At 49.0% G+C, this 17,321-nt stretch overlaps 1 protein-coding gene and 1 pseudogene across 9 annotated transcripts in view; one reads left to right on the top strand and one right to left on the bottom strand.

The window, feature by feature from the left end:
• Window positions 1-17,321, bottom strand: part of LOC147024924 (ERI1 exoribonuclease 3-like) — a 260,432-nt gene that overhangs the window by 146,823 nt on the left and 96,288 nt on the right. The gene's annotated exons all lie outside the window — the stretch shown is intronic.
• LOC147024925 (uncharacterized) lies at window positions 6,060-13,252 on the top strand (annotated as a pseudogene).

The raw sequence follows: 17,321 nt of genomic DNA, 5'->3' as shown, positions 1-17,321 counted from the left end.
TTCAAGCCAAAATATGCAGCACCAACTCCATCCACCATCCAGGATGCTCCTTCAACCAGCTGCCAAGAGACCGTTTCCGCTGGTGAAGAAAGTGACAGCACAGTAACAAGTGAAGAGGTGGACGATTCTGCCACTCCGCAAGTGTGACTTGTCCACCGCAATCAACTCCGTTCCTCCAGCCTTGGGGTAAGTCGCCACCACTCGAGGAGCGTGTTTTGTTTATTTGTGTTTATGTCCAAATATTTGTGTTTTTGTCCAAAAAATTCCGAGCCAAAAACGCATCCCCCCCTTGAACACATTGGTTTCTGTGGGAAAATATGTTTTGTTTAACACAGTTTCTCTTATTATAAGATTTTCCAGGAACGCAACCCTTGCGAAAAGCAAGGACTTAATGTACATATATATATATATATATATACATACAGTGGGGAGAACAAGTATTTGATACACTGCCGATTTTGCAGGTTTTCCCACTTACAAAGCACGGAGAGGTCTGTAATTTTTATCATCGGTACACTTCAACTGTCAAAGACGGAATCCAAAACAAAAATCCTGAAAATCGCATTGTATGATTTTTAAATAATTAATTTGCAATTTGTTGCATGACATAAGTATTTGATCACCTACCATCCAGAAAGAATTCCAGCTCTCACAGACCTGTGAGTTTTGTCTTTAAGAAGCCCTCCCATTCTCCACTCATTACCTGTATTAACTGCACCAGTTTGAACTCGTTATCTGCATAAAAGACAGCTGTCCACACTCAATCAATCAGACTCCAACCTCTACACAATGGGCAAGACCAGAGAGCTGTCTAAGGACATCAGGGACAAAATTGTAGACCTGCACAAGGCTGGGATGGGCTACAGGACAATTGGCAAGCAGCTTGGTGAGAAGGCAACAACTGTTGGCGCAATTATTAGAAAATTGAAGAAGTTCAAGATAACAGTCAATCTCCCTCGGTCTGGGGCTCCATGCAAGATATCACCTCGTGGAGCCTCACTGATCATGAGAGGTGAGGGATCCGCCCAGAACTACACGGCAGGACCTGGTCAATGACCTGAAGAGAGCTGGGACCACAGTCTCAAAGAAAACCATAAGTAACACACTATGCCGTCATGGATTAAAATCCTGCAGCGCACGCAAGGTCCCTCTGCTCAAGCCAGCGCATGTCCAGGCCCGTCTGAAGTTTGCCAATGACCATCTGGATGATCCAGAGGAGGAATCGGAGAAGGTCATGTGGTCTGATGAGACCAAAATAGAGCTTTTTGGTTTAAACTACACTCGCCGTGTTTGGGGGAAGAAGAAGGATGAGTACAACCCCAAGAACACCATCCCAACCATGAAGCATGGAGGTGGAAACATCATTCTTTGGGGATGCTTTTCTGCAAAGGGGACAGGACGACTGCACCGTATTGAGGGGAGGATGGATGGGGCCATGTTTCGCAAGATCTTGGCCAACAACCTCCTTCCCTCAACAAGAGCATTGAAGATGGGGCGTGGCTGGGTCTTCCAGCATGACAACGACCCGAAACACACAGCCAGGGCAACTAAGGAGTGGCTCCGTAAGAAGCATCTCAAGGTCCTGGAGTGGCCCAGCCAGTCTCCAGACCTGAACCCAATAGAAAATCTTTGGAGGGAGCTGAAAGTCTGTGTTGCCCAGCGACAGCCCCGAAACCTGAAGGATCTGGAGAATATCTGTGTGGAGGAGTGGGCCAAAATCCCTGCTGCAGTCTGTGCAAACCTGGTTAAGAACTACAGGAAACGTCTGATCTCTGTAATTGCAAACAAAGGTTTCTGTACCAAATATTAAGTTCTGTTTTTCTGATGTATCAAATACTTATTTCACGCAATAAAATGTAAATTAATTATTTAAAAATCATACAATGTGATTTTCAGGATTTTTGTTTTAGATTCCGTCTTTCACAGTTGAAGTGTACCGATGAGAAAAATTACAGACCTCTTCGTGCTTTGTAAGTGGGAAAACCTGCAAAATCGGCAGTGTATCAAATACTTGTTCTCCCCACTGTGTGTGTATATATATATATATATATATATATATATATATATATATATACACATACATACATATATATATATATATATATATTTACACATACATATATATATATATATATATATATATATATATATATATATATATATATATATATATATATTTACACATACATACATACATACATACATACATACATACATACATACATACATACATACATACATACATACATACATACATACATACATACATAAGCCTGGTGTTGGCTTCGTGGTTAGGGTGGCGGCTTGGGATCCCAGGGTCCTGTGTTCAATCCCCGTGAGCTGCTGAATTAACACCAGGGGGTTGACTCAGCCTGTCATCCTTCTGAGGTCGACGAAGTGAGTACCAGTGTACTTGTCCCGGTGTATGCCCCGGTTAGAATAGGTGTACCATATCCCTGTGTGTCGTAAGAGGCAACCAGGGTTGGTGTCAGGAAGGGCATCCGGCCAGAAAACATTGCCTCAAGAAAAAGCCCAACCCCTGCACAGCAGGGAAAAATGGCTGTAAAAACGGTCATTTTATTTTATTATATATTGTTTGCGGAAATGGCCCTTAACGGGAATACTAAATATAGAATTAGCTCAGTTCCTCCCATTAAATTCATGTATAGATAGGTTGTGTGGTATCAGGGACGATATGTGTGTGTCGGGAGGTGTAACAGACTGTTTTCGTGTTCATGCTATGGTGGTAAAAAGAGTGAAACAAGAGATCACTATTATTCCTTCCTCATTCCGGAATAGGCCCCTCCCAGTCGGCTGAGAGGAGTGGCCTTGAGCGAGGGGTGTGGCCTGGACAGGAAGTGATGCGAAGGGGAGGAGCCTTTGGTCAGGGAGTCGCCGAGACAGGCATGTGTCGAAGGAGCTCGCGTGTCGAGGCGAGAGAGAAAAGAAAAAGGCAGTGGTGAATCGGCCGGCAGAGAAAGCGGAACCTGCACATCGATTCACCTCACGACTCGAGGGAGAAAAGAAAAGGGGACGAAAGGAGTGCTGTGTGTGAGGAACGGCCGGGTTCTCGAGGCGTGCTCAGAGTCCCTTCGAGGCGAGCGAACGAAGGAGGCACCGTGTTGGGTCTGCCGGGAGAGACGCTGAACCGACCTGCACGTCGGTGATTCGACCGAGAGAGGAACTGAGGGGACGAAGCGGGAGTCGGGCTTCGAGGCGGGAAGGCCGGAGAGGATACGCCGGAGCGTCTGACGGTCCTTGCTCACCTCACGGCTCGACACGTTGTGATCCGCCTGTGGAACTCGAACCTCGACTGGGACCTTGTATGGAAAACAGGCCAGGCCGGGATTCGTGTGCTGAACCCTGGAGAGAGATCGGCGATCTCGCATCGTCGACGTGGCGTGGAGCCAGAGCGCGCTGAGGAGAACCACGCACGCGGTGACTTGGGCGGGAGCTGGAGTGCTGCGCCGCCATTTCTTGCTGCGCAGCACGTTCGAGCGGGAGTTCGAACCCGTGGAAACCCGCTGGTTTTTACGAGCGACCTTCGTGCTTTTGGGACACGGTCCTCTCGTCCATGAGCCATCACCAAGTACTCTGTCTTGTCCTGCATACATGTTTGTTTGCACGTGTTGTATAAGGCATATTTCGTAGTAATCCCCTCGAAACCTATTCGCCGTGGTCCCCTAGTTAAGAACGGGTTGATTGTTAATAAAACCACTGTCGTGTTATTGCTTGTGTTGTGATCCCTGATGTCCCCAATAAATCTGGTTAATTCTGATGAAGTTGCTGCTATGGATTAATGCGTGTCACGTCGAGGAACGATCCGTTCGATTGGCATACAAGACCAAAATGGTTACAGACTGGTAGACTCCGCTCGGTCACTGACAAAGCCAGTCTGTAACTAGGGGTTCTATCTCCCCAACTAGTAAGGTACAGGAGTACGTTGGTATCGCGATTGAAGACGCGTGACCCGAGGCCTGTGCCGAGCCGGCCGGTGTTATAGACTCCCGGAGACGGTGGTGGCGAGGGTGGCACCAGGGACCGGGTCAGATTCCCACCACCCCGGATCCGCAACAACTGGTCGTCAGGAGTGGGATGATGAACTCTCCGCTTCCATCTCCGTAAATTTGCAGAACACCGATTGTGTTAACAATTGGTAGTGATTTTATGCTTGAACGGATCGGAGGAAAAATTTGCAAATTATAAAGAAAATGGAGTTGCAAAATGGCGGCGCGGCTCCATCTCGGCGCGACACGGAGCGGGAGTGGGCTAATTATAGCGCAACAAGCCACAAGGCGCGAAGGAAACGCTCCCGCCCACCGATTCAGACCACGTGGTCACGGCATATGCCATGGCAGGCGTGGCAGGATGACTACGCGAACAATGGCAAGCTTCAGGCACAATTGGGGGATGTCTTGGAAAAGGTGAAGCGTTATGAAGACTTTCTCGAGGAGGTGCAAATTGGAGTGGACGAGGCACAACGGCACGCAGACGAGCTTCAGCAAAATTACGTGTACGGGGGGACACAGCGATTGGACGATTTACTGGAACGAATTCGGTGGCAAATCAAAAACTTAGCCAACAGAGTCGACAAACTATGTGGAAAAAAGAATTTGGTAGTGTTTTATACCCATCAGTTGGAATATGCGAAGAGCAAACTGAATGAAAGAATAGAGGAAGAGCAAATTAGTAATTCCCGGGATAGAGAGAACTTAGAAGGAGAATGGAAAACGAAGCTGGAAACGGAAAAACGGGAGCATGATGTGGAATTGAAACTACTGAAGCGAGAGGTAGAAGAAGGCAATCGGAAAAGAGAAAGCCTCGAACAGAAGATAAAAAAGGATAGGAACATCTGGAGCAAGGGAAGGAAGAATGGTTGGAAAAGTCAAAACAGTTCGGAGAACTACAGGAAGAAATGAGGAAGGAGAAAGGAAAAGAAAGCTAGAAAAGGAAAAACGCAAACAAGATGGGGAATTTGGAACTACTGAAGCGAGAGGTAAGGGCAGGCCAGTTTAAAAGAGAAATCCTGGAAGGGGAGATAAGAATGGGAAAGGAATGGCAGAAAAAACTAAAGGAATACAGTAAGAAAAGGGACGAATTGAGGATGGAAGCATTGGAAAGGGAGGCGAAGATGAGCAAGAGAATGGGTGAAATGAGTGAGGAAATGAGGAGTGAGGAGTGAGGAAATCATGCAAAGTGAGAGAGGAATTATGGAAAAAAGCTTCTGAGTTACAGGAACATCAAGACAAAGAGACGGGATTACAAGACGAGCTGAGGATCTTGAGAGAGGAAAGAGCGAGAATGGAGAATGAAACGTTAAGGGACCACACTGAGCAAATCAAACAGTTGGAAGCCAAAGCAAGGTTGGAGTGTGCGGAGATGAGAAAGGAATTAGAAAAGAAAGCTTCTGAGTTGCAGAAATACCAAAACAAAGAGACGGAATTACAAAACGAGATGAGAATGTTGGAGGAAGAAAGAACGACAGCAGAGAATGAAACGTTAAGAAACCACACTGTACAGATCGAACAGATCGAAGCCAAAGCAAGACTAAAGAATGAGATGCAAGAAAGAGTACTGAAAGAACGAGGAATAAAGCAGGAGAAGGAAATCAGCCAACTGAAGAAAACAACGAGATTGCAGAATGAGGAACAAGAGAGACAGTGGAATAAAAAAGAAAAAGAGTATGAATTGGAGGTTGACCAATTGAAAGAAAAAGCAAGGGTGGAGTATGAGGAGAGAGTGAAAGAACAAGGAATGAAGCAGGAAAGGGAAATCAGCCAATTGAAGGAATCAATGAGATTGGAGAAGGAAGAACATGAGAGACAGTGGGATGAGAAACAAAAAGAACAAGGAAGAACAAGAGAGACAGTGGGATAAGAAACAAAAAGAACAAGGAATGAAACAAAAAGAAAGACAAGAACAACTGAAGGAGAAAGCAAGGTTGAAGTACGCGGAGATAATGAAAGAACGACGAATGAAACGGGAAAAGGAGCTCGGCCAATTGAAGAAAACTGAGATTGGAGAATGAAGAGCATGAGAGACAGTGGAAGAGGAAAAAAAAAGAGGGACAAGAACAACTAAAGGAGAAAGCAAGGTTGAAGTACGCGGAGATAGTGAAAGAACGACGAATGAAACGGGAAAAGGAAATGAGCCAATTGAAAGAAACGATGAGATTGGAGAATGAAAAACATGAGAGACGGTGGGGTAGAAAACAAAAACAATTCGAGTTTGAAATTAACCAACTCAAGGAGAGAGCAAAGTTGCAGTCCACGGAGATGGAAAAACTCCGGAAAGATAATGAACAACTCAAAAGGCTTGGAGAGGAAGAACGACTCAAATGGAAAAGAAAATGGAGCCTGGAAGTAGAACAGCACAATAATATGGGATGTGTGACGTCAATCAAGGTCCGCACCACTAACATTACTCCCTGTGGTGACATCACTCGTCGGATGACACCACACTAAGAGCAAACCCTGGTGATTGAGACATTGAGGGAGCATGTGGGGTTGTTGACGAGTGAGATACATTTTGAGCAGGTCCAGCGTGTGGAGCTGACAGCCCCAGAGGAAAGTGGCGAACCAATGATGAGTAACCTGCTGGAGAGAAGCGACCGGACAGAGGTGACTCTGGAACGAAGCAGGTACGTGGGTACATGCATACATGGTGCGGACGATGAGCTTAGGGTAGAAATTGAATTTTATGTTAACGAAGAGACTCTGTCCGATGGGGTGCACGTATGCGTGCCCCCTGAATGTGTGTGTAGAGTGCCTGTGAATGAATGCTGTGAGCCCACAGTCCAGACTACAGCACCGGTATGTGTTGCCGAGGCCGAAGTGTCTGTGAGTACTCACCTGGCGGTCGAGAATGTAACCCTGGAATGCAAGGCAGTTGGTCAGTACACAGGCAAGGTTGAAGGTGTGGAAGGTCAACACATAACCTTGGGATGTGTGCAGCCTGCTGTGTGTGGGAGTCCTGAGCATGGAATGAGTGGAGCCATGGGAAATAGGTTTGAAGTGCAAGAGGAAATAGAAATGTCACCAGGACAGAATTTGAGCAAGGGGACAGAAACTATAATGGACAACTCCGCGTGGGTTCTTACAGAGTTGGAGGTGCTGCATCCAGGAGCAGTTTTAGATTGGATTTTAGAAATCCAATTTAGAAATTGGATTTTAATTTCCCTATTAGCCTCACAGGAACTTTGGAGTGGAGCGCAGATGCGTGGCAGGCGGCACTGGCGTGTGTCACGTGTGTCACTCCACTAGCGTGGGAGGCAAAGCGCGCTGAGGAGAACCGTGCACGAGGTGACTTGGGCGGGAGCTGGAGTGCTGTGTCGCCATTTCTTGCTGCGCAGCACGTTCGAGCGGGAGTTCGAACCCGTGGAAACCGCTGGTTTTTACGAGCGACCTTCGTGCTTTTGGGACACGGTCCTCTCGTCCATGAGCCATCACCAAGTACTCTGTCTTGTCCTGCATGCATGCTTGTTTGCACGTGTTGTATAAGGCATATTTCGTAGGAATCCCCTCGAAACCTATTAGCCGTGGTCCCCTCGTTAAGAACGGGTTGATTGTTAATAAAAACCACTGTCGTGTTATTGCTTGTGTTGTGATCCCTGATGTCCTCAATAAATCTGGTTAATTCTGATGAAGTTGCCGCAATTGATTAATGTGTGTCGCGTCGAGGAATGATCCGTTCGATTGGCATACAAGACCAAAATGGTTACAGGCTGGTAGACTCCGTTCGGTCACTGACAAAGCCAGTCTGTAACCAGTGGTTCTATCTCCCCAACTGGTAAGGTACAGGAGTACGTTGGTATCGCGATTGAAGACGCGTGACCCGAGGCCTGTGCCGAGCCGGCCGGAGTTATTGACTCCCGGAGACGGTGGTGGCGAGGGTGGCACCAGGGACCGGGTCAGATTCCCGCCACCCCGGATCCGCAACAATATATATATATATATATATATATATATATATATATATATATATATATATATATATATATTCTATAAAAATGACTATTTTTACAGCCATTTTTCCCTGCTGTGCAGGGGTTGGCTTTTTCTTGAGGCAATGTTTTTTTTATGGCCGGATGCCCTTCCTGACACCAATCCTGGTCGCCTCTTAAGGCCCTGTCACACCTTGACGATTTAGCCAACGTATGCCTGACATCTGCAAAATTGGGCTAAAACGCCAGCACACGACGAATACGTTATGGGTAAGTTTGTATACGTTAAGAGCACGCTGAAAAACACTGCCATACGTCGTAGTACGCTGGCTTTCATCGTTGTACTTTGCGTTTGTCCTCAAATTTTAGCATGCTTGAAATTTTTCGACATATGCCAGCGTATGACTCACACGTTCCGCTAAGCTGGCCATAAGTTGTAGGCACGTTATGCGATCGTTGACACACGTCGACACACGCTACTTGTAAGTAACTCACAAGTCGAAACACGTCGAGGTAATGATTAGCGTTCCCGAAACTTATTTATAACCTATGAGTAACGTGTTTTAGGCACGTTACACGATAGTTGACACACGTCGAGGCATGTTATGCGATCGTTAACACACATCGAGGCACGTTACTTGAAAGTTACTCATAAGTCGAAACACGTCGAGGTAATGCTTAGCGTACCCAAAACTTATTTCTAACCTATGAGTAACGTGCTTTGAACCTATGTGTAACGTACCTCCAACGCATATTGACGTATGTAGACCTATTTGATTGACATCGTCCGGACGACCACAGAACTTACTGAACGTGTTTCTAATTTACAGCTACCGTATAATGGCGTATTGGCAGCGTTTAAAATAAAAAAAACAACAATAACTTCCGAGATTTCGTCACGTGCCGTTACGTCACGCCCGATTGCCTCTTCAGTTTGCTCATGTGTTATTCTTAGTTCCTCCTCTGTGAATATTTTCTGTTTGAGGATATTGTCACGTTGACGTCTAAACTTCAAAGCAAATTTCCAAATATATTTTAAAATTATGACAGACAAAAAAAAAAAAAGACAACAACAACAACAACAACAACAACAACTTCAGATATTTCGTCACGTGCCTTCACGGAGCCAAGGAGAAAAAAAGAAAATGTGCCTTGACGGAGAAAATAAGTTTCGGGTATGCCAAACATTACCTCGACGTGTTTCGACTTATGAGTAACTTACAAGGAACTTGTGTCGACGTGTGTCAACGATCGCATATCGTGCCTACAACTTATTCCCAGCGTAGCGGAACGTGTGAGCCATACGGCGAATACGTCGTAAAATTTTCAGCATGCTTGAAGTTTCACGACGTACTAAACGTACCACGAAATATGACGGCGTACTTCATCGTTTTTCAGCGTGCTCTTAACGTATACACAACTTACCCTTACTGTATTTGACGTGTGCCAGCTTGGTTCGGCAAATTTTTCAAAGGTCGGCATACGCTGGCTAAATCGTCAAGGTGTGACTGCGTGGTTGACACTTCCAATTCTCAGGCGGTTATGATTTAAATCGGCGTGCGGCAGGTTTTTAACAGGCTTCGCCACGAGTTCGTCGGCGATACGTGCAGCGCGCTATGCCTAAGTTAAACTATCGTTGGGCATAGGTTGTGAACGCCGACAACAGGCTAAGCATTCGTTGATATAAGTTATCTATAAGACAACGAAACGTTCTGTGCCCGTTACTAATATGTTATGCATCCACCCAACACGTTATGAATACGATCAAAACTTAAATAAACCAATGTCACCCGCAGGGTGACCCGTTTCTTGCCAAAAGGTGACCACCTGTGACTTCTTTAAGGTCACACTGAGGTGAACAGAGCTGCTATCCACCAGGAGCGACTCCTTGAGGAATATCTGCCTACGAGAGATTCTGATGAGAATCGTTCCACAGAGTAACCATGAAAAATATGCGTTTGCCTCATAACGTCACCAAATGATGTCATAATGTCTCAAGCTTGACATATCTCAAAAGCACTCATCGAGGTGTTCAATTTGAGGTACTACACAATATGGTTCCTAAAACTTGAAAATTTGACCTTGGGGTCAAATATGTTTGACCTGAAGCGCAAACCATGAAGGTCAAGGCCAATCGCCACCAAAAATTAATCAGCTGAGCGCCAGACCATGAACTATATTCCCATGAAGTTTGAAGACGATCCGATCAAAATTACTCAACAAAAATATAGGTTTCGTCGACTACCCTGATTTGCGATAAAGTGACCTTGACCTTCAAAATTTTATGCGCTGAAAGGGACCTCTATAGGCCTCTGATATGCGAAGTTACAAAAATTTCCAATGATAACTGTGCTCTGCAGAATTTTTTATACGTGATTACAGACAAAAAAAAAAAACATACAAGCTGACTTACATATCTTGCAAAAACTTTGTTTTGGCAAGATAAAAAAAAACATACAAGCTGACTTACATATCTTGCAAAAACTTTGTTTTGGCAAGATAAAAAAAAACATACAAGCTGACTTACATATCTTGCAAAAACTTTGTTTTGGCAAGATAAAAAAAAACATACAAGCTGACTAACATATCTTGCAAAAACTTCGTTTTGGCAAGATAAAAAACGTCCAAATTTCAGCGTACACCAACATATTACATATATTTTTATACGTTGCCATTGCTGGCTAAATCGTCAAGGTGTGGCAGTGCCTTTACGACACACAGGGATATGCTACACCTATTCTAACCGGGGCATACACCGGGACCAGTACACTGGTACTCATTTCGCCGACCTCGGAAGGATGACAGGCTGAGTCCACCCCCTGGTGTTAATTCAGCATCCAACGGGTCTTGAACTCAGGACCCTCGGATCCCAAGCCAACACCAGGCTTCCATATATATATATATATATATATATATATATATATATATAGTTACGGTGGTGGAAATTCACAGAACACCATTCAGGTTCCCCCAGAAATCAGTTATTTCGATAAGTATGTGTTTCAGGTTAGGTTCCCCCACCGATGTGTAAAGGGAATTGTTCGTGTGCCGTGCTGTGCATCTTTGAGTTAGCCGTTATTCCTTTTATTTTTAACAAACTGCATCTCCTGAACAACAAACTCTACAACCACGCCACCTCCACCACACCGCCAACAACTCTACAACCACGCCATCCCCACCACAGCGCCATCAACATCGCGACACCATCACGCCCGCCTCAGCAACAGCAGCAAGATGCCGTCGACGTGGACACGCCGCACCACCATAGGAGCCACATTCTCCAGCATCCGTGTGCAGGTCAGCCGTTTCGCGGCTGATTAGCATAAACGGATCAAAATGAGCTCTGCCTTGGGAAAAGCCAGCCAATCAGAACATCCATGTGCAGTCAGCCATGGAGCGGCTGATCAGCATAAACGGACCAAAACGGCCTTTGCCGTGAAGGGAACTGGCCAATCAGAGGTGAAAGGGGCGGAGCCAGCCTGGGGTGAAGGTTCAAGGGTGAAAGGGGGAAGCGCCGGCTTCGGGTGACGAAACCTACAGCGGCTTCACCCCTCGGGGCTATAAAAAGGCGCGTTGGGACGCCAAGAGATCAGATCGTTGGCGGGCGAGGAGATCGTTGGCGGGCGAGGAAATCGTTGGCGGGCGAGGAGATCGTTGGCGGGCGAGGAGATCGTTGGCGGTTCGTCGAGGAGGGCGGAGCGCGAAGAGTCAGGCGTGCCACCAGCCCCGACCAACCAAGCCAGCGGTTCGACGAGGAGAGCGGGGCGCAAAGAGTCGGGCACACCACCAGCCCCGAACAACCAAGCCCGTGGTTCGACGAGGAGAGCGGAGCATGGGGAGTCGGGCACGCCGCCAGGCCCCTGACCGACCAAGTCGCCATTCGGGCCGCTGCCACATTGGCAACGGGACAGCGAGACGAAGACCACCGAGTCGCCACCAAGGGACGGCAAGGTAACCAGCCCGGTCTCTCGGACCCCTCGGTCAACCAGGCTCCCAAGTTGGAAATAAAGGCTTGTGAGCCCTTTTCTTTCCTTGGGTTTTTGTGTGAAAGTCTGTTGCGCTTTGTCTCGAAGTAGAATTGTGATCAAGTACGTGCTTGTACATTATCGTATAGATCTCGGCTGTAGGCTTTTGCTCGTGTCTTGTCCCCATCCCCCCATTGACTGCATACGTGTTGAAAATAAATGCCCATTATTCAAATGTTCACCTGCTCGTTTGCGTCATTTTCCTTGTATTGATTGCCAGGGCACGTATCGGGAATTAACTGGCTAATTAAGCTGATAGAAGCGATAATCTGGTTCGACGGCACTTGGCAATTTAAAACCGCTCATATCAGCTTCGCACACGGAACGAGCACGCTTAGGCGGCTCGTTTTCGTACAAGTCCCGTCGAGGTATAAACTCTCGGTATTTCTGTCCGCGCGAATAGTTAGGTATATCGATAATTCGGCGATTAACCCTGTAGCACGTGGACAGAATCATTGACTAATTTATGATGCGTTAAGGCATCCGTGGCTGGTTTCCGGGGTTGGTCCGGAAAGCCGCGACTGGATTACGGCCTTCGGACCGCGATTTGGCTGAAACGATCGTCCGCACGCCGAACGCGGCGGAAATCTACAACACTGGTGTCAGGGAGCGGGATTCAAATTCATCCGCCTCCACACGAAATTCATGGGAATCGGACCAATGGTGTGCAAAGCAACCCTCCGTTCCCACTAAATTGCGAGCGTTTCAAATTTATCCCCGATACGCAAAATGGCAGCTCAAGGCGAGCAGTGGCAGGAGGGAATAGATATAGAGTTAATGGAACCAGAGGCCCAGGACGGAACCTCCGTGCAGGACACAGCTATGCAGGTCGACTATCCCCCACAGCTGAACACAGAATTCGTAATGGGCGCGGCGGCGGGGGCAGTGGTGCGCGAACACCCCCCAACAAGCGCCCCTCCCTGTCCCCAGTGAAACCGCGACCAACCGAGGCGATTCGGCTTCGTTGGGGTCGGCTGACATCAACCGATTGGGGGAAATGTTGATGAGAATGATGACAACGAATGCGCGTGATATGCAAGACAAGATGGAAACGAATGCGCGCGATATGAAAAACAACATGGATACAAATGCGCGCGAGTCAAAAGACAGGATGGACGCAAATATGCAGACACTGCGGGGTGAAATGCAGGACATGGGGTTGAACCTCCAGGCAGGGCAAAAGGCGATGAGGGCAGAATTGGACGAGGTGAAAGGCAAGATGGCGGAAGAGATCGGCACGGTGCAAAAAGAGGTGACCAAGTTGAGGGAGAATGTAAACCGGTGAAGGTAACCGGTGAAGGCGGGGAAGGAGGACATAACAAAAAATATAGTGACGGTTGGACAGGAGATAGACAAGTTAGGACAGGGGATGAAAAAGGTAAAAGAAGGACAAGACCAACTAAAGGGGGAAATAAGGAAGAACACGACGGTGATAGAAAAATTAAAAGAAAGCCAACGGGAAACAAGGAATGAATTGGAGGCCGTAAAACGAGGGCGAGAGGAAAGAAGAGTTTAAAAGGATGAAAGAAGAATTGTCAGAGACGTGAAGGGGAATAGAGCAGGTAAAGGAGGAGTTTAAAAAGACGAAAGAAGAATTGTCAGAGACGCGAGAGGGAATAGAGCAGGTGAGGGAAAAATTAAATAGAGTGAAGGAAGAGCAGGCACAGATGGAGAGGAAGGTAGGGGATATGGGGACAGAGCTGGTGGAATGTATTGAGACCCGAGGTGAGAGGCAGGATGGCCTCCTTATGGAAAAGAGGGAGAAAATACGCTCCCTCGAAGCGGATCGCGACCAGGAGGGTCCGGTGTCACCAAATGAGATGCGACGGCCCCATGGTGCGTTCGAGTATATGGCAAGTATTGGGGGGGCAGAGGACGCAGGGCCTCTTGGCCTCATACAGGCCCCCAGTATGACTACGCCGGAATGCATGCAGAGTGCGATGCAATGGAGGAGTGCACAGGACAGTGCGGGGTGCGTACCGACATAGACGGGGCTGTTAAATTGCCCGGGCGAGTGGCTCGGACCTCGCGGGAGTGGGGCACTGCCAGAACCCGCAGGATCCAGCCCTCCCCTGGTCCCTCAGGGACTGGGGAGTGGGCCTTGGAATTCCAGAGGCCGGGCGGTGCCACTGGGTACCTATAATGGGAAGGCCGACCTGAGGGCGTATTTGGCCCAGTTTGACTGCGTGGCCAGGGGCAATGTGGAACGTGGACGAGAGCAAGACGCAACTCATAGCGGCACTGCGCGACGGGGTGGCCGAGGTCTTGACCACGATGCCCTCCGGAGGGATAACACTGGCGGGCCTCCTTTCGGCCCTAAACAACCGATTCGGAGTGGAGCAGCAGACCGAGCTTGTTACAGCTCAGCTCAGTGGGCGTAATACCCCATGGAAAAGATGGGTGATTTGGCTTACGACATTCGCTGCGCAGTGGGGATTGCGTACCCAAACATGGCGCCGGGCTACCAGGAAGACCTTGCCCTGGACCATTTCCTCCAGGCTCTTACAGGCACCGATGCCGGGGCGCTACTGACGGCATTTCGCCCGGAGAACCTCCAGAAGGCGGCTGAAACTGCAGCCCGTTGGGAGGCGGCAAAGTCGTCGGCTGAAGGGGCCGGGCGACATGCAGTGGCAATCCGGCGGGTGGACCCCATGAGCAACGGTGCGCCGGAAGCCGGGGCTACCTTTGGCGACCGGGCGGAGCTGGAGAGGTTGATCCGGGGCATGGTCGACCGCCGGTTGACGGGGTCCGGGCCGGGGCAGTCGGACCCAGGAAGGGCGCGGGATGGGCCATCGGCAGATACCCCAATTCAAAATGGGAGGGGTTATAATTTGAGCTCCCGGAGGCATGGACCTTACCCGGTGAGGTGTTTCAACTGTGGTGAGGTGGGCCACCTGCAGTGGTGGTGTAGGTCCCCGCGCAGGGAAAGGCCCCAGGCCCCCGGACCACCAACTGCGCCCCGTGCAAACCGGAATAGTCGGACCCAAACATCACCCCCCCCCGCCAGTCCCAGGGAAACTAAAAAGTGCCGAACATACAGGGCCGTGTTCGGCAGACCCAGATGGAGAAGAGCCCTCAGAGCTGCGACAGGTCATCTATTGTGGCCAAATTGGCACTGGTAGTTTGACAACTCGGTGCAAAATTGCCGGCGTAGGGGTAGACGCCGTTGTGGATACAGGAGCAAGCGCCACGATCATCAGCCCTGTGGTCCTTAATTCAAGTGTGGATGGGTGGGATGAGATCCACAGTCTGCAAAATCATAGTTTGCAGATAGCTACCGGGGCAACGGCCCCCATCATAGGACGTGGTTTCGTGACCCTTAAATTGGGCACTGTTAAAAGAAAAATAGAGGTTTGGGTGGCGGAGGTGTGCGACCCATGTCTAATAGGGTTGGATGTGCTGACCGCCGGTGGTTGCAAAATCGACTTAGGCCAAGGAGTCATGCAGTTGGGTGGTGAGGAATTGCCATTGGGGGGCATGGGCACGGAGGAGAGGGTGGAGCTGGAGGCTTCCCGACTCCGTGGTCATTCTCCCGGGTGCCGAGGCAGTGATCCCGGCCTGGTGGCGGGCACACCCAACCTGGCAGGGCTCCTGCAGCCTGGCCGAACGACTGGCGGGGCAATCAACTCTGGGTTTAGTCGTGGGCCGTACCCTAGTAAATACCGACGGGCCTATCGTGCCCGTCCGGGTAATAAATGTTAACACGGAACCACGCGCTATTAGACGAGGCACGAAGGTGGCAGATTGCACCCCAGTGGTACAAGTCGCAGAGCTGAGGGACGATAACATCGAGTCAGACCGGCCCCAGAGGGGATCTCCAGAGTCTGTTAGGAATTGGCCCGATCCCATTTGCGAGATGGTAAATGGGAGTAGCGCAGATTTGGAGGATGCCCAGCGGGAGGCCTCACACAAACTGATCGACCGACATATAGGAATCTTCTCCTTGTCACCCGAGGATATTGGACGTACGGGCCTGGTGAAACATCAGATCCACACCGATGGGGCCCGGCCTGTCCGTCAGCTTACTCGACGGCTCCCATGGAGCAAGAGAGAGGAGGCTGATGAACAGGTAGAAAAGATGCTTAATGCAGGCGTCATTGGGCCCTCGGGAAGTCCTTGGATGTCACCGGTTGTGCTGGTCAAAAAGAGGATGGGACCACGCGTTTCTGCGCGGACTATCACCAGCTTAACAACGTGACACTCAAAGACTCCTATCCCTTGCTTAGAATTGACGATACCCTCGACGCCGTTTCAGGCTCCAAATGGTTCTCAACTTTGGACCTCAAGAATGGGTATTGGCAGGTGGAGATGGATAAGACGGGGAAGGAGAAAACGGCATTTTCTACAGGAAAGGGGTTGTATCAGTTCACTGTAATGCCGTTCGTTTTGTGCAATGCCCCCGCCACCTTTGAGAGATTGATGGTGCGTGTGCTGGGCGGCATGCCTCGGCAATCATGCCTGGTGTACCTGGATGACGTCCTGGTACACGCGAAAACATTTCCCCAGGCAATAGCTAATTTGGACCAAGTGTTTGGGCGCCTCAGGCAGGCAGGGCTGAAATTGAGCCTGGAGAAATGTACTTTGTTCGCGACAGAGGTGGCCTATCTCGGACATGTGATAGTCCGCGAGGGGGTGAAAACCGACCCAGGGAAAATTACTGCGGTAGAGGAGTGGCCCGTACCTACAAACGTTAAACAGGTGCGGGTTTTTTGGCGTCTTTGCTCCTACTACCGCCGCTTTGTGGCAAACTTTGCGGAGATAGCCAGGCCCCTTCACTGGCTAACGGAGAAGGGGTTGAGATTTAATTGGACAGGGGAATGCCATCAGGCCTTCCTCAAATTAAAGCGGTTTTTGACATCCGCACCCGTTTTAGCGTACCCCACCGATGACGGGATGTATACCCTGGACACGGATGTAAGCCAGGAAGGTTTGGGGGCAGTCTTGTCTCTGACACGGAGCGGGGGGGGGGGGGCGTGGAAAGAGTGATCGCGTATTACAGTCGGGCCATGAGTCGGCCCGAACGAAATTATTGCGTTACTCGCAAGGAATTATTGGCTATGCTGTCTGCCGTGAGCCATTTCCATCTGTACTTGTACGGGAGGAAATTCTTGGTTTGAACTGACCATTCCTCCTTGCAATGGCTCTTACGGTTCAAGGAATCGGAGGGCCAGATTGCAAGGTGGTTGGAAAAGTTGCAGTAGTACGATTTCAGTGTGGCCCATAGAGCGGGTAAGGCTCATGGGAACGCCGATACGTTCTCTCGACGCCCCTGTCTAGGAGAAAACTGCAAATATTGCATGAGGCATGAGAAGAGGGACCAATTGGCGGACACCTCCAAGAAACTCCCAGCCCGT

This window comes from Eptatretus burgeri, chromosome 6 (genome assembly GCF_056783735.1).
Source record: "Eptatretus burgeri isolate ZD-2024b chromosome 6, Ebu_testis_v1, whole genome shotgun sequence".
Taxonomy (NCBI): Eukaryota; Metazoa; Chordata; class Myxini; order Myxiniformes; family Myxinidae; genus Eptatretus; species Eptatretus burgeri.
Note: the sequence above shows the minus strand (reverse complement) of the source record. Positions and strands in the feature narration are given on the sequence as shown.